Raw genomic sequence first — 18496 nt, forward strand, 5'->3', positions numbered from 1 at the left:
CATGATAAGATTTATGATATGTCCGGATGATAGTACGGAATCACATATTAGTTGTGCCTGACAATGTGTTTGCTGGTTGATACACATGCAGCCAAGCATCATACAAAAGTGCATGTATGCACCTTCTACGACACTTGTGCTGTACAAAGACATTTCTCAACAAAAGAAAATGGATAAAAACATTTATTGACTGGGAAACATGCAGAGGTTAAATGAAAGAAAAATATGGTGTACACCTGTCATATCTTCGTTTCGTTTAATCTGTCTACTTAACATTGATGACAGATTGCTTTTGATGCGCAGGGTCCTTGTAGGGAATCCATGTATGTGTATCCATGCATGTGTATCCTGCACGAAAGATCGCAGTAAATATATAAGAGTTGCAAAGAAAACTTTATCCAACACATCGTGCACCTTAGAACACTTAGATGTACTGCCAAGGCCCCGTGCAGGTAGTTGACAAAAAGCACTTTTGTGAAGTTAGAGTTAGTCAAAATTGCATCTTATATCGCATTTCCAATAGAAACTTTCAGCAAATCCTGTAAGAAAACAGGAAAACAACACAGAAGGTCAAGTCCAGCATCAAGTATACATTAATGGAGTTACGCCTAGGGTCTTGTTTCTTTGATCTTAGAATTCCCTCAAAAAGGTTGCACTAGGTTCATGAGCAGGCGCAACATGTCGAAGCTCTTTGTAAAGATTGAAACAAATGCCTACCATAAAATATAAGCTCGACCAGGCTCACAGGTAGAACGCTCCCATCTTCGTCTGCAAGCTGTCGTCTGCTTCAGTTCCACGAACAGGTGAGATCACCGGTATATATGTTAAGGATACCAGAAAACATTCATGAGTTGGCGCACCACACAGACCTTACAGCTCACACACAATACATACAATGTATTCAGGCAAGTCTATGTTTATATACCAGCAAGGGCCTTGAATGATGGACTCAGATTGCGCTATAAGAACAAGTATAACCTGAGTAACGGCTCATGGCAGACAACTGTAATGGTGCCATTGCAAGCCGAACTTTCAGAAACTTATGTACTTAGTAAACACTATGTGGTTGGAGAACGCAGATTACGATATAGGTCATTTAAATGACGAAAATTACATCAGCTCTGCTACACAATATAATATGCATAAATTGATAAAATAAGAGTATGTGTGGCCCATGTGCACACTCCATAATGCCGAGCTTTACATATTGTATTATATGATGAATTTGAGCCGTTTAGGAAAGTAATTCTAGTCGTGTTAAAGCCAATCAATGCCTGGAATATCGGTTTGAATTTGTAGTGCTGCAAGCCATAAAAAAAAAACCGTTAACCACTTTTGTCAGCCTTCTCTAAACTTCTGCACACATAGTTACATATGAGAATTTAGATTTGTTTCCCATAATAATTACTTCATAAAATTAAAGTAGCACTCTCACAATGAATGCTACGTCTTAGTCGCACAACCTGCAAATAAGAGCGCTTTTTCAGTTTCATGCTGCCTTAAGAAAAGCTCACAAAAGAAACATGAACTTTAGATAAGCACATAATTGAGGTGTGCTTTTGCCACCCCAGCACAGTGGATAAAAAGCTCTTGGAACAGTGCTGCTTAACCATTACAACAACTTCTGTTAATATAAACCAGTATGCTTCAGGAAACAATATAACGGCGGGAAAAATATTTCACATCATTTTTCTCAAACACAAATATTGCAACAAAGGGCACCTTGCCAAACGCAACTGGCATATTTGTCTAGAATTGATAATTATATACATCTTGTGCTCTTTCAAATTACTGTACACATGGTGTTAGTACCAGAATATAACGTAATTCACTGACTTGTATTATCTTCAAGTGGGTTCACCCAACGCAAGTTCGTTTTTCGTAGCAACGACCTTGCACAGTCAGATTAAAATCCTAACCATAGTGCAACTAACTTCTAACAAAAACAAGCGCGGTGCAGTAGTCGCGGAGAAAGCCACAAACACACGCCACTGAAGAGCACCGCGCGCGCATGTGCAGCCGCAGCGTGTTTTTATATCTTCCTCCCCGCGTACTACATGCCAATTATTACTGAGTTTCCTGAAAAGTTACTTCATTTGTACCTGCATCATGAGAAGGCTAGGCGATGAACGTTATGTTTAAAGCAGTTCTATTTCCGAAGTGATAAGCCATCGTACAAGTAGCTTCAGGCGATGATCTCGTGCAGTATACAGCTGTAGTCGATTTCAGTAACTTTCGACGACGCTAAGAAGTTTATTTACAGAATCACAACTCGGATACAAAAAATCTTGCAAATTATTCTTCCTTCGGTTTACGATCGCTTCTGAGCGGCGGAATGCCAAGAGCGGGCCACTTTCTCTCTCTCCTCGGTCGCGACCCGTCCCCTCTCCGGGAAAGAGCCATGCTCTCAGTCCTTCCCTCCTACCTCACCTCCCCCCTCCGGTCCCCTACGCCCAAAAGGGCGAGTGTTGCCCTCCCTGCGACACATACATCGCGCAGGCGTCCCCAAGGTCAACCAGTTCCCGAGTAGAGAAGCAGCAGCGGGAAGCGGGCGGGCCGAGCGACAGGCATTCTTGGAATCGAAAAACAGCCAAAGAAGAAGAGCGCCATGAACAAGAAACGCTTGCGTTACAGAAGCGAGCGGAGTATCGCGCAAAGCAACGCGCCTTCATCCACCCGTTGCAGTTGTAGGTAGTGAACGCACATGGTGAGTGCTTCATACAACCGTATAAAGTGCACAGAAAGCATTGAGCATAGCGTAAAACATACCTGTCTATCATCCTTCCTCTGGCCATCATCCCCGCAGAGTGAACACACCGCCCAGACGATCACACTCGGTTCCTGCGTAAAAGACGTCATGTAATGAAGTAACCTAGCTGTGTAATTCAGAAATATTCTAGAACTTACCAAAATCAGGCATCCACTGTGCACTCTTCAGCTTTACAGTCCACAATGTACCGTACACTCGGCGACAGTCTTGTCAAAAGGCTGCTGTACGTCCGCACTCGCCTTCAGTCACGAGACTAGGACCTAGATCGTCTTGGAAGGTACACTTGACATTGAATCAAGTAACCAACGTGCATAATCGATAAACGTGGTAACGAAGCATTGCAGAACACAGCATGGCACACACACACACAAACCGCGCGCATCGTGCACCCGTCAAACAACTAAAGCGCCCCCAAGGACAACTTTTCTTGGCAATGAAGGGAAGGCTACGGGGGCGGAGCTACTGCACATGTACTGCTCCGCGAAATAGTCCGGTTCGGCGCGCGTTTCGAATTTAGTTTGGTTTGTGAACCTTCCGTACCTCATGTGACGGCCATTTCATTGTTCGAGCGGCCGTCTCAGGCTTATACAGCCATTTGCTAGTGAAATTCGTCAGAAGCTCCCTAGGCGAGTCGTCGGGAAAGGTGGAGGGTGACGAGCGCTCACTTGAAGACGAAGGCGCTATTTTGACTGTGAGGTGCACGTAAAAGGTGCGACGTTTTCACAAGTGCAAAAACGCGAAATGACGCTGCATAAATCAAAACAATATAAATATCTCCTTGGTGCGCGCTGACCCTCTCTTCAAACAGCGCTCCGTAGAAAATAAAGCAATGTTGTTGTTTTTATTTGTCACTGTACATAAAAAAAAGTGTATTTATGGCTTTTTTAACCCGTGTGTGCATGTTGGGAATGTGTTATGGCTGTTCGATTTTGTTATACAACTATACATTTTGTTTTGTCAAAAGAAACGCTTTTTTGTTTCAAGTTACTGCCCTCTCCCGTGGATAGAAAGAGGTAGGGATTATGATAGGAGGAGGGAATGGGTAGGGTGTGATAGGCGACACCCAACGTTGCACACAGAGGAGGTGAATGGGACAAGGAAGGAGTGAAGGCAGAGAGGAGTTGACGCCGTGGAGAACGGAAGAGTCGCGTGGAGACGACATTACGAGGAGGCGGGGCGGGAGAAGGATGTACGCGACGTTGGGCCAAATCGAACTTTGGTTGTCGGCTGCTTCTGACCAGCGTTGCAACAGCGAGGAGAGATAGAGACAGTAGTTTGAGGTTGGGAAAAACGCTTGTCCGCGTATCTTTGCAACCAACAACATTCTGTTTTGGACATATATGTAAGTGCACCATGCATAAGAACAGTCCCTAATTTTTATCACAACAATAACGAACTTTTTTTCTGTACGTCACCCATTGTCCACAGTTCCAATTCTTCTCCGCCCCCCAAAATCCTTCGCGACGCCGTGCGGGTAATCCCCACTCTCCTCCGTTAATTTCTACTGGACAAATGGGCAACACGGGCCCCTGAGCGAGTGTTCGCAGTGTCACTTGATCATATCTGTTCATATTTGCATATGTGATCGACTCATGCCTTTTAAAAATAAGGAAATGCTTACTTCTATATATGCGGCAGGTAATATAATGAACCTTGCTGGGGTCGTCAGCAATTCTTCGATCGCCGGTGCATGGGCGATATATGTAAAATATTTACGCATTCTACTGAAACACGATATTTGTGTACATTGCAACACAAATTGTTTATTGCTTGTAGTCTCTGAAAGACGAACTTGTCTATTGTGATAAACTGATTTTACGGTGGCGATTAAGGCTATTTAACTTCTTTGTTGTGATGCGCGTTTTGACATTAGGAACGGCAACTGAAAGTCTGAACACTTCAGTCACCAGAAATTAAAGTGCACATGGTCATTTGACTCTCCGATGTACACTTAATGTTAAACGACATTAGGCTTTGCGTGTCTAATGTCTGTCTAGTGACTCATTAGGAGCGCACCTAGTCGACACTAGACACTCAAGACTCATTTTCATAAGGTACGTAGCAGCCTTGTCCACGGCATTTAGTAATTGTTTAATACGTTATCGCAACCCTAGCTCGTCGCTCAGGTCCCGCTTTTAGTTTGCATGAAGAACTTTCCTGGCACATTTGACTATGTGCGAGAATTCACCATAACAACTATGACTTGTACGTAACTACGTAATTTTACTCGGCGCATTTGAATATCGTACCCAAGACCATGTTGCTGCGCTAGCTGAGTCGTTCTTGCATTAGTTAACACACTAAAAACGTACACGTGTGACCCAGACTGATGCAGTCGATCACATTTCGCAAATGAGTCGCATTCCCGTCGTTCACATACCTATGTAATGATGAGGTTCTCAGAGGAAGAGTGGCACTTCCACAGAAGCTTAAGCGAGCCTTTTACGAGTTACAGATTTCGCTCACGGCGGCATCCTATGCGAAAAACCCAGCGCCGGCGAGTGTACAGAAATGCGGTCCTCGAAATCGCACCGGGGACACGCGTATTTGCATGCGCCGTTTCCCAATAAATGATGAGCTCTCGATCGTGGGCTTCTCCGTGATTAGCCGTTTCCGCTATGACAGTATGATCTCTTATCGACTTCACTTGTCATTTCATGTTGCCACATTTCATTGTTTCACGCATGACCGTCGTGGCTGCCTGAGCAAAATAACTTTCGCGCTGATAAGCATGCGGGTGAAGCTCCCATCTCCGGCATGGAGGACGGAAGAAAGTTAGGAGGGAGCACTGCGCAGCGCAAAGGGACAAAATGAAGGCAGCTTCGCCACAGTGGCGCCAAGCCTGAAGGTGCTGCGGAGCTGCGCAGCCTGCCTTGTTTATGTTTATTTTTATATTTCTTTCTTCCTCTCTTTGTTGTTTCTATTTCTCTCAACTTTCCGCATCTCTGATGTGAAACCTTTAATGCTGACTGCCTGCCTCTGATTGTTTAAGTAGGATTTCAGTAAATCTCCCTCGTGTCCACGAAAAACAAAACAGCGAAGTTTTTTAATTAATACAGTATGATCAAGGAGGTCGAATGCTTTTTGTAAAATCTACGAAAATACCAATTATTGTTTCATTTCTTCAAGTCTTTTCAAGGTATATTCGTTTTGTTCTAAGAGCGCAGATTCTAATGAAACATGTTTAAGAAAGCCGCATTGAGCATTTGTTAAGGTATGATGTTTTCTCTCAAGTTTACTTAACCAATGGAAAATAAGTTTTTTTATCATTTAAAAAACTGGAAGTACATATATGGGCCTGTAGTTTCCGAGGTCGTTTTTCTCGCCTTCCTTGAAAATTACAGAAACCCGAGCTATTTGCATTATTGAAGAGAAAACAGCTTAGCGACGCATGAATTGAAGATGTACGTTAGACAGCGCAGAATGAGGTCAAAAACTGATTTCATAGGTTTCAATGGTAGGCCGCTGATATCCTGTGAGTTGGTATTATCTAGTTGTTCAATATTATTTCGATCCCTGCCAGCCGCAAGTTATCTTTTCGTCCACTTTACTTTCTTCACATTTATATCCTAACTACTATAAATAACACCCCCTATACTTTCCTTGGCATTATTGTCTGTTAGTTCTCATTAATATTTTGTCTAACAAAGAAAAAACGAGCCCTTAAAAGTCACCTTCTTTCCTTCATTCTAGTTGTTGAGAAACATGCATAACTTCATTATCACTAACTGCATCAGTTGGATTTATTCAAGGTCAGCTTTCATTGCACATTGTCACATTTCATTGTCGTCTTTTACTGTTGCATTTCATTGTTTCACGCATGAACGTCGTTGTTCCTGTAGCGTGTTGCGCTCCTAAGCACGTAGGGTGAAGGTCCAGTTCCTGGCACAGAGTAAGGAAACATTTAGCAAGGAGCACTGCGCTATGCGAAATGAATGAATAAATAAATAAATAAATAAATAAATAAATAAATAAATAAATAAATAAATAAATAAATAAATAAATAAATAAGGAAAGAAAGAAAGAGAAACTTCGGCAGATCCCGTGCATATTGGAAATCGGTTTCATGCGAAGCAGTCAACGATTAACTGTTTATGCTGCATTTTTTTGGCTTTGAGCCATGCGTTACGAAGTGGATCGACGTGTTTTGTAAATGAAGTAGTTGTGTGAACATCGTGGGCTTACCAAGCACGTCGACAATACTGGCGTTTAAAGTGTAACTTACAGTCTGACGTAACATCAGCACTCACATTAGAGCACAGTCATCAATTTAATGGAAACAAAGTGCACGTTCCGGTACGAGGATGTCAATATCATACGTAACATTCGTTACCGTGTTTCTCTGGGGTCCAGCAACGCTTGAATATAGCGGTACATATGTAATGTCTTTATTAGATAGTTATAAAAAAGTGGAGCCAGCACTGGAACCACAACTGACGTTAGCCCGACATGGCGCTTGTATCATATTAGTGAATATGTGATGTTTATTACATTCTTATAACATTAGATAACAAGCACTGCAACAAAGAGGATCGTTGCACCGACAAGGCGCCTGCAAGGGGCGTTTTTCCAAAGCGGTTTCAAGACCTGGCGTGGCTCTGCGGTTGAATAATTCACTGCCACGCAGAAAGCCTGGGTTCTATTCCTGCTGGGATCCTGATTCATAATTATTTGCAGTTGTCGGGTCAACGCTGCCGATGTCGGGTTTTCTTAAAACGCTCTCGCGTTTAAGTTATCAATGTCTGTTCTCGCCATTCCTGGGCAGATGTGCAATGTGTGTCACCTGCGGCGGACACCCGCATACTGTGGCCCCTGGTATACGGGAATGCGCCACACGTGACTGGTGGAAAGGGTCTCATGACGTGCGCAACAAGATTTCCACGCTATCCATGTCACAACCAGATAGTGACGAATCTTCCACAACTCTCGGCACGATTGAGAGGAACCAAACGGGCTTTTTCAATGCGGCGAAAGCAGCCTCCCGAGATCCGCTCTTGGCCATGCGAATCTAGGAGGATGTTCATTAACTCTGATTGAGTGTTCGCGTTAGCCCTCAAATTAGGTTTAGCGCAGTCTTCTGTTTAAGGAACATGCGCGAATACGTCATGGGTTGCTGATTTGTGCAACAACACGACGCGCTCAGGCGACATTGGCCCGAAGTGGACACGTGCACTAATAATAATAATTATTGTGGTTTAACGTCTCAAAAACCACGATTCGATTATGAGAGACGCCGTAGTGGAGGGCTCCGGGAATTTTGACCAACTGGTGTTCTTTAACGTGCACCTAAATCTAAGTACACGGGCCTCAAGCATTTTCACCTCCATCGAAAATGCGGCCGCCGCGGCCGGGATTCGCTCCCGCGACCTGCGGGTCAGCAGTCGAGCACCGTAACCACTAGACCACCGTGGCGGGCTGACATGTGCACTAGATAGACAGTCCCAGAATCCGCCTTTCTCACGGTGCCGCAGCACATGCGCCCTTACCCTGGCGGGAAAGTCGCGAAACGCTGTGGTACGGTCTCGGCACGCCTCCCGATCTCGGAGGTTTTTGCTCTGGCTAGCCCGGTAGTCCCGGACCACCCTGCGAAGCTTCGCCCCCTTGCCAAAACGGCAGAAGGCAGCACAGGAAAATGAAAAGGGTGCATCGCTCCCCTGCTGAGCTCTCGCTTTGTGACTGCCTTGGGGAACTTTCACAAATCATACAGTTTCTACAATCGAGAACTCTATGATACTTTCGGTGAAAGCCGCCGGTAACTTTTCTTTTTCACGAGAAAAGGATGCCTGACGGGAAGTTGACGGATGACTAAGGCCACCGTGGTCTGGGAAAGGGAAGAGGCGATAATGATGACGTTGCTCCGGGCGTCAAGTTCATCGTCCTCGAGTTCTATATTTACAGAGTTTCGTCCCGTGAATTACGGTAGCCGTGACAGAGATACATCGGCGTCTTGAAAGACTGATAGACGCGACGAAGACTGCACTCTCCGTAAAAACGTTGGCAGCGCATCGGTTTTCCTTTTTGTATTTCCCCCCTTCCCCTATCGTGCATCACACCACGGCCCTGCGGTTGCGCTTTCTTTTCGGAAAACGGCGGGAAATTTGTTACCGATATACTTGAGTTCGTGCGGTACAAACAGTGAAAGTGTTTTTGTATATCAGTAGCGGCAAACGGGCCGCTGTTGTGAGGAGACAAGAAAATATGCTAATTTCACAGCATATTCCTTACTTTAATAATTTCAAAAGCTCGCAGGGTCCTTAAAGAGTCTACGCTGCTTTGGAAGCGAAGAGCGATCAATTTTACGGATTATTCGCAAAAAGCGTTGTGTAAACAGACTTGAGTTGAACAAAAATTTACACTCCATTCCCAAAATTAGTCACGTGGACCTGTGTACGCAAAACGTCTGCCGACAAAATAAAATTGAAAACTTCATCGACCAGTGGGTTACTTCGGACAACTAGCGTAGATTTGGCGAGTTGGATGCACATTAAAACTTGTTACGTCTACTATCAGCTCCTTGTGAAACACCATCAGTGGTGCGCGTGGTACAGTTCGCACCCTTATGATTAGAGATAGATACCCTCATGCGGTTTGCCGCTCGTGAGCCTCAGTCGTCCTTTCGCTCCTGCAGTGCTGCCTAATCGGGTGTGCAGGCCTGTCAATGGTGGCGACAGAACGGCGCGCACTATACAGTTCCTAATGCTTTGGCAACGCGCTCCGTTGTTTATCTTTCATTAAACACCGATAGTACAGCTTGGCAAATAGTAGGAAAATCGGTAAATGTGTCCAGGAAGAGGGGACAGAGAGCTCTTTCCCACCATTCTTTTGGCCCCTTTGGCTGGTTATTGCTATTATTTACCGCACTCTAACAAGACTGAATATTTTAAGGTAAAAGCCTTACATTCCGCTCTAACAAGACTGAATATCCTAAGGTGATAGCCTTACATTCCTCATCAAACTCCAAAATTGACCGTTGGCGTCCCGCGTCGGCGGCGCCAACACGAGTAATACAAAAAATCCTCACATGATGACGTCATTTCATGATGTCATAGTCGTCATGATGACGTCTTTTCTGAATAAAAAAATCAGTTGAAAGGCAGCGCTTGTCCGTGTCAGCTCTCTTTTTGTGCATTCGTGTTTATTCCCGCGCTGTTGGAATTTCCTTCAGGATGAACTGAAAACTCGCCCAAACTCTCACGTTAATCCGTCATCATAACATCCCACACCGCCAAAGTTTGTGACGTCATAACGTCACGTCACATGATGAGGTCATCACATGAGATGGTCACTTTGCATTGCCTCCGTGATCGGTGAGCCGATCACGGAGGCGATGCAAATTCAGGTGCTGTGTGGAAAGCTTGCAATTCCTCCGATCCTGGAGGCAGTGCAAAACCACGTTACGTCCAGAAAGCAGTCGGCGGGGGGGGGGGTGCGGGGGACGAACAATTTAACGACTGAAGAAAAATAAGATGGCTTTCGCCTTCGAGTCATGTTAGGCAAATGCATAAGGGACCCTGCGAGTCTTTTTACCACAGCGATCGCACCACGCCGCATCAGGAGTCGACCGTTGAGAGTGATCTCCACTATTTTATTGCAAATTCATCTTATTACGACTTGCAATGCAAAAGCTTTGTATTTATTTTCGTTGGTATGATTACAATAATTATGTTCAACATACTTTCAGACGACCGTCAGCAAACGTCGATTTATTAACGTAGGGATTAAAGTATGTTGCATAAAAAAAGACTCCGCACAACCTACCAAGATTCCGTATCACCGTCGTGCATCCCCTTTTGACTCGTGCTCTCAACCTTCATATTTCTTGTTTAAATTTCAAGTGCTTACGACACGCTTACATAGCAGCTGCTGAAAACTTAGATTTAATCAACGGTTGTTGCCTGTAACGACCATTTAATTTATTTGAATTACATCACACGTAGTTTGTCATGCGCTTAAAACTCCGAACAAAGGAATTGAACCGAAGGAGCGGGCTTGGCAACCGAACACGCGCAGCACGCGGTATACATATATTGCGCTTTAACGCAGACACGGAAGCCGAAGCCCTAACATTGAAGTTAGTCATCAGAAACGGGCCGGAAAGCCATTTTGAGTGCGCCACGGCCATAGAACAGTCGCGAAAAGAAATCGTCGCCATACATGCAGATGTAGTACACATTGATGGCCAGCAGACGACACCAGGGGCAATCGACACTGAACGTGCTCCTGACGGCAACTCCGCTCGATTTCGCTGGGCATTTTGCTTGAACATTCAGTACAAATTGCTTTGTGAACTTGGCCCCTAATGTTTCAATAACTCGAACAGAACAGACAGGCCGGTAGCGCCGAGCAGCCTTCACGTAGCAAGCGAGCGCGCGAAGAGCGGCACCCGAGTCCCCTCTCTGACGTCACACGCGAGGGGGCGCCACTCAGAGATCTCGAGGTGAATACGAGTTATCTAGAATACTCCTCCGTTTAGCTTGTCCCCAAATTTAGTGTTTCCGTCTATAATAGATCTGCGTTATAATATCCTTGAAACATGTTTGGCATAGGTGCTGTGTTCTGAAATCACCTTTTAATAGCATATTGTGTTTCGCCAGAGTGGTTCATTGTATTTGGCATTATCGTGCCGAACACAAAGGCAGGAACTCCATTCAAGACCACAGCTGCAATATTCGGCGGTGGGTTTCAATAGCTATGAATCATTCGCACCAGCAGAGAACATAACGAACAAGACCGCTTAACTCTCCATATTACGGCAGAGTGCTTTATTCCTGCGCCTCTCTATCCGTGTGCGTTGGCGTACAACGTTAGGCCTAAACGGACTCACTTAACTGAGGTAGCCGCAATCCAGATCACCTAACACCCACCGTCCTTCAGCTATTGATGAAGCAATGGCGTCCTCAAGCTAGCTGAGAAGGCGTGGTAAACAAGCGCAAGTTCCTTCCGTCCTTCTGGTATAAAAGCACATGGTCACAGTTGGGTGCTATACTAGAAAAACCGAAGGTCATGAGTTGGCAATGCAGAGTCGTGCAGCGACCACAAAATGGGCATTCTCTTCATGCATAAACCAGCGCGACCTCATGAAAAGAAGGAACAACGGGCCGACAGCCAAGGGTCATGTGCGTGTTGTGCCGAGGGCTTCATTCTCTCTCTCTCTCTCTCCCTTCTTTCAGTGACTGCAGAAAGGCCGTGCTGTTTTTCTTTAACAATAACATTTCTTTTTCATTTCGTATTTTCACCAGCGAAACTAATACCGCGTTCTTCTGCTTCCGTTCGCCATTCCCCAGCGTTAATCCCAACGAAACGAGATTTCCGGGAGGCCGTTTGGTCTTTCTTGCTCTTGACTATCTGTGTGGTCCTCTGCTCCAGCGCATGCGAGGCTAACACTGAAAACGCGCACGCACGCACGCACGCACGCACACACGCACACACACACACACACACACACACACACACACACGCACACACACACACTACACCAAAATAAGCACACAACACGAGCCCGTCCCTGAGCACACTAGTATGCACTCAGACAGGGACCTAAGCCGGAGTCCGAGTTCGGGTGTTTCGAGGTTGACCGACCAACGGCCTCGCCTCGTGTATGCCTCGTGGTACGAGATTCCCGGGGTTTTTTTTCTTTCTTTCTTTCTTTTTTTCCGCGTAAAAGCCGAGTCGAGCAGCAACGTAAACGAGTAAGCCGGAAATAGGAAGGGGAACGAACGAGCCGGTGACAAGAGCCTCGACAGTTTCAGAAAGCACGAGCTCTCTCGGAGAGGGAAAGAGCTAAACAACGTGATAGGCAGAATGAGAGAAAGGACACCGTGTGAGAGGCTAGAAAAAGAGGGCGAAGAAGGTGGTAGGTTTAGGACCCAGAAAAAGAGTTTGGAACTTCGGTTGAGGGGGGGGGGGGGGTAGTCGCGAGTGTGAGCTTCGGAGTTTGACTGGAGGCGTATGACTGCGCGTAGTTAAAGGTAAAGAAAACAGAAAAGCGCAGGTTGATGCTGCTTGTTCTTTTTAAGAAGAAAAAAATAACGCAGGAAGAAGAAGCTAAGTGAACGAGATGTGACGAAGCAGACGACACACGCTGGGCCGTTCACCTTTGCGAGAAATCATTCTGTGTATGCGCTGAGGTTGCGCAAATTATTCCGCTTCGCTTTCTTCGTCGTCTTCGAGCACTTACTGGCTTCACCATAGGCTTTCACCACACTTTTCCTTGTAAAATATCTGTAGGGGAGTTTTGTCGAAAGGTACAAAAAAAAGAAAGAAGAAAAAGAAGCGTAGGCGTTTGGTACGAGAAAAGAAAGCGCTGCTAAAGGGCGGAAGAGTCAATAATAAGAAAATAAGAAGCAAGCGGAACCGGCAAAAAAAGTTTAGTAAAAACAAGAAGGACGTACCTCGCGAGAAGCCATAATTCTTTCCGGAAAACAGGAAACGCGTTTGTGCACCCTTCCCGCCTCGACGGCCGCCTCTGAAAATAAAACGAAGGCGACCGTTTTGAGACCAAGCGAAAAACCGCGAGAAAAAAAAAAGATACGCGTAACTACAAAAACAACAACGTTTACGCACACGCAGTAAGTAGCGTTCAAACAAAGGCACCGGAACCGAGACTCCTCGAAATGACAATGCTAGCCGTTGAGGTTTCGAAGCGCGAGAAAAGGCGCCATGCTCGAGCTGTCTGCGTTCTTGAATGGAATCCGGCTTGTTAGCTGGCTTGGCTTGTCTTTCTTTCTTCTAATATTTCTTAGCTGATTCGGTGCAAGGGTTAAAACGAGGTCGTCCGGAGGGCAGCGGCGAACGGTTCTTAAAATACTCCGAGGGGGCGAAGAAATTCCTCGCGCGGTTTCACGATACGCGCGCAGGTTGTTAAGCCTGAGCGATTGGCTCTCTTGTAAGGCCCGTGCGAGAGCTGAAAGCCGCGCAATTCAGGTCGGTATTTCCAGGTGCCGAAATCACGATATGATTATGGGTCATGGCGTAGAGGTGCACCCGCGGGATGAATTCTGAAGAATTGGCTTTCGTTAAAGGGTCCCTAAACAGCCTTTGATTATGCTAAGAACGAGCGCGTTAATCTCTCCAGGCGTTTTCTGTCTTTCCGGCACAATTCGTGAGGCCAGCAGTCTGTTTACGTGACGTCACGAGGAAATAAGCTCTCGATTGGTCCATGTATAGTTATGAATTGTCTCATACCCTGCTTTGCCATGCAGTCGCATGCCCCATTCTTCCTTGCCTCGCATGACTATCGTGCGCCATCAACCGATTTCACTTGGTTTTGTGCTTTTTCCACTGCGCAAGTGGAGATAACAGCGTGCAGCCGAAAAGCGATAAATCCTGGTAGGCTCAACACTTAGTGCTGACATTGTGCACGTGTTTATAAAGAAATAAGTGGCGACGAGGAGATAGCGTCTGTTGGAAGGTTAGAGAAGGTGAGAAAAAACCCACTCTCTCGTCTGTGAACTCGCAGTGGTCTAGGGGCCCTTTCACGTTCACTGAAATGGAAGCGCATATGTGGTAACTTTTAAATGCGAAGCATTTCTTAGCGAACCTCTGGCACTTTGAGCGTTTCTATCTACGTATCTATCTATCTATCTATCTATCTATCTAGCCGCCTACGTCTGGGTGCTCTCATGATCGCCTCTTTAATTTGGTGTGGACCAATATTGGCATGGGAGGGTAAGAGTATCTGGCGAATATGACTGTCGCGTCATGACATGAATAACGTGAAAATCCTGTCGCGTACGTCGTCAAACCCTTTCCTCCAGACACGTGTGGCACATACCCGTTTACCACGGGCCCCGGTGTACGGGTATGCGCCACAGGTGATAGACAGTTTATATCTACGCAGGAACGGCGAGAACAGACATTGGTAACTTAATTGTGAGGGCGTTAGGAAAAACCGACATCGGCAGCGCTGACTCGACGAATGTAAAGAATGAAAATTGGGATCCCAGCAGGAATCGAACCCAAGCACTCTGCGTGGCAATCAGGTATTCTACCATAAAGCCACGCCAGGTGTCTAAACTGCTTTGGAAAAACAGCCTATGCAGGCGTAATAGCGGTGCTACGTCAATTGCGGTTGTGGTGCTTGCTATCTAATTTTACAAGCAAGCAATAAACACTACATGATATTCCGACGATCTGTACTCCTACGATACAGGCGTCATATCAGATTAACGTCTGTGGTTCCAGTGTTGACTCCGCTTTTAGAGCAGTCTAATAAACATTACATTTGTATTATTATGAATAAATAAGCTATATTGAAGCATTGCTCAACCCCTGAGGAGTACATCAACGAAAGTTACGTATGATATTCACATCACCGCACCGTAAAGTGCACTTAGTCCGTCAGAACGACGCTGTGTTCTCTTCATTTCTTGCGAGGCTGGGCGATGGCCTCATGCTGACCGAGCATGATGCCAGACCGATTGACAGCCGCTTTGTAGACTAGGCTACGTAGGCCACATACGCCCAGGTAGTCTAGGAATACGACAAGCGCCATCCACTGATGTTGGTCTACGTAGCACTATCCAGGCCTAGCAGCCTCGACGGCCCATACCTCATCAACGCAAAAGATGACTTCAGGTTCCGACATGTCGCCGGCTCTATCGAGAGACAATTTGTCGACAAAACGACCGAGGCATCCACGAATTCCAACAACTCTACTATACCACATACTTCACTACACATGGACCCCTCGCCACCGCGATCACGACCGAATCCTAAAATGAGTCATGACCAGCTGCTCCTGCGCACAGATCCCGGTGTTTATGACCTTGTTCTCGCACGTTTCACACAGGTTTGTGAAACGTGCGTGTGTTCCCCATCTTAAGGGACAAGTATATGCACATCATATCAGCTTACCGCTTCTGGTGTTGGTAAGACCCACGTTGCCGCTGGCAGCGTTACCCAACTGTAAACAACTGATTGTATAACACATATGCGGCTCATCAACGTATATGTGTGCGTATAACATTTACATAAATCTTTAGTGTCATTTTGTACCGTTTGGCCAGTAAAAAAAATTGCGCCACGGTCACCTTTCCGCCGCGCGCTTCGCATAGCATCGACTCCCACGGTACGTGGGATCTGCCGAATTTTTTTCTTTTCATTTTTTTTGCTGTCATATAAATGCGGCTGGCATGGCGGGAAATTGAAATCGTCGCATCTAGTTTAGGAGCGCGACACCTACTTGCTAAGCTGACACGGTGGATTATAAGCCACCTTAAGTGTGTGTGTGTGTGGGGGGGGGGGGGGGGGTAACAGCACACAACTCCCAGCGCTCACACGAGCCCCAGCCTATCAGTAACACGTGTTGCTGCACGCGCACTCGGAAACTCGAGACGTGTTTGTTATTTTTAATCAATCCTGTAAAACAGCGCACAATACCGACGAAGGCAAAGAGACGACACAATAAAGAACAGACACATACCGAGAAAAGACACATACACGCTAGAAACAAGAGAAATCTCTTGGTTCTAGCGCTGTACATGCATATCTTTTCTTTACTTTTTCCTTTGTCCTTATCAATTTTCTGCGCTAGCTTACAGAGTGTGGTATAGCCAACAAGCCCCGCTGGAGACGTTTCTCATGTTCGAAGTTTTGTTAACTGTTCCAACACACGTGTTGCGGTCAGCGCTCTACGTCCTGCATTTTTATTTGTGTTTTTGCTCGCCGTAGTGTAGAGCGATGCACGCTACCGTAATTGCTGTTGGAAGGCCGCCACGAAAGCTGCACGCCCCTGCCAACAATAGCAAGCCGTGAGGTGGCTGCCCCCGCGTGTTTCGCCTAAACTCCCGGCGAGATTCGGCAATTTTGTCGAACGAGTCTGCCTTATATCTCACTGGCCATGCATGTGCACTATGGCATCTCGCCACAACGCATGAAAGAAACGACGATGACATCGAAACGTCACTGGTTCCTTTAGCCTAAAGAGATCACAGTAGAAAGCCTATGCACTGCGAAGCACCCTTAATTCATTTAAATCGCTCTTTATCCACATGATTCACTTTTATTGAGCGTTGATTGACTCTTGATTCACACTTCGGAAAGAGTGAGTCATTTTCAGTTCAAACTCAAGTCACTCGATTCATTTTTAATGCACACTTAAGTCAGTTGAGTCATTCTTGATCCACACCTGTGTCGCTTGATTGACCCTTGACTCAAGTCAACCGATTCATTCTTGATTCACGCTTAACTCAGTTGATGCACTTTAGTATACGTTGCCCTGTTGATTCAGTTTAATATACGTTGATTCACTTATGTAGTCGGATAAAACTTCAGAAGTATGCGAATTTTTTTCCTCAAAGGCGGACGCGCACAATCCTGTACCAACAGGCACGCACTCCAGACTGGCGTCATGAGCCAGAAGGCCATTAACTCCGCCTTCGAAGAATATTGCCGAGTGCTCGAGCGGGATTATTTCTTTCCTCGCGGATGTGATCGGCTGAAGCGCTTCGGTCACCTGGGTGGGACTTCTCCGGACTTGTTAAGTTGCATCCGACTATAAGTCCCTTGATTCATTCCTTATTCAAACAGAAGCCACTTGACTCGCCTTAATGTACGTTTAAAGGGGTCATGAACCACTTTTCCAAGTAATGATCTAATGGCCTCAGTATCGGAGCGTACTGCCTCCCGAATCGATTGCCGCAAAAATTTCTCGAATCCGTCAAGAATCAGCGGAGTTACGGGGGTTTGGCGCACGCTCCCACGCTTTCTCTCTTTTCTCGTGCCGGCGAGCGCACTGGAAGCTAGACAGGGAGGGATGGCATGGGGGAAAGAAGTTACGCCAGCGCGCGTCATGAAACGCGATCGCTCTCCCGCTGTGATTCGCTTGCGCGAGTGCTACCGTGTGCTGAGGAGTGCGGCGCCGGCAAGTGGCGGCACCCCGCGGCAAGAAGCGCATCTGATCCGAACGCCGCTCTCGATTTACGTCGGCTATCTCCCAATAAGCATGCTATGTCTCTTGCGACGTACAGCGGACAGACGCCCCGCCCACCGACGAGAGTGAGAACCGGCCTCTGTTTGAAAAGAGCGTGCCTGGGGAAACGGCAACTTCGCGCTCCGCTTGTAGCCATTACGCGGCGCGCACGACTGTAATATTTGGCAGAGCAGTTCATAGCCGTGTCAGCTTTCCGCAGGATGTGTTTTTTCAATCAGCCTAAGGGGTGCTTCATGACCCCTTTAAGCACACTTTGAATTCACCTGAACCAAGGCTCCTAATTATTTGGCGTGATTACAAGTGCATTTCACGTCACGTACAAGACTTTTGGCAGTGGTCACATCCACGACACCGTTAGCCCAATGGGCCGAATAAGGCTTTCGACTAGATAATGTCTTCCGTGGCTCTTCTCTCGATTTAGCAGACCTTTCAATTGGGCGACGTGGTTAAATTACTTCCCTTTGGGTAAAAGTGCAGGAAGACGTACCAAAGAACGTAAGAAAAACGTGGCGTTCTTTTTGTCCCAACGTATTCGTACGCTCTCGTCGGTTGTTGTTTGTTCGCTTATTGTTAAGAAAATAATTTCTCACCGACCGTAGCTCAGTTGAACCAATACTTATGTGTAAATGGGCGTAAATACCACAAATTCTCGTGTCGTCAACGTAGGAATACAGTATAGCAAGCAATCCAGCGTGCTGCAACTTACTGGCGGTATTCAGTAGTGCGTTTTCCTACCTCCCCTTGAAACTCTCAATACCTTACAGCTCTACTCATCATCATCACTATCAGCCCAT

General features: G+C 46.2%; 1 protein-coding gene and 1 long non-coding RNA gene across 2 annotated transcripts in view; one reads left to right on the top strand and one right to left on the bottom strand.

Moving 5' to 3' along the window:
- The window catches only part of LOC119372409 (putative protein kinase C delta type homolog), a 559671-nt gene that overhangs the window by 402270 nt on the left and 138905 nt on the right, over positions 1-18496 (top strand).
- Positions 64-3283, bottom strand: LOC125760124 (uncharacterized). Its single transcript, XR_007417787.1, has 4 exons — positions 2908-3283; positions 2770-2841; positions 718-782; positions 64-348 (listed from the first exon to the last, which is right to left on the bottom strand). It is a non-coding gene; the product is annotated as an uncharacterized LOC125760124 (long non-coding RNA).

The sequence above is a fragment of the Rhipicephalus sanguineus genome, chromosome 10 (assembly GCF_013339695.2).
Source record: "Rhipicephalus sanguineus isolate Rsan-2018 chromosome 10, BIME_Rsan_1.4, whole genome shotgun sequence".
In the NCBI taxonomy this organism is placed as follows: Eukaryota; Metazoa; Arthropoda; class Arachnida; order Ixodida; family Ixodidae; genus Rhipicephalus; species Rhipicephalus sanguineus.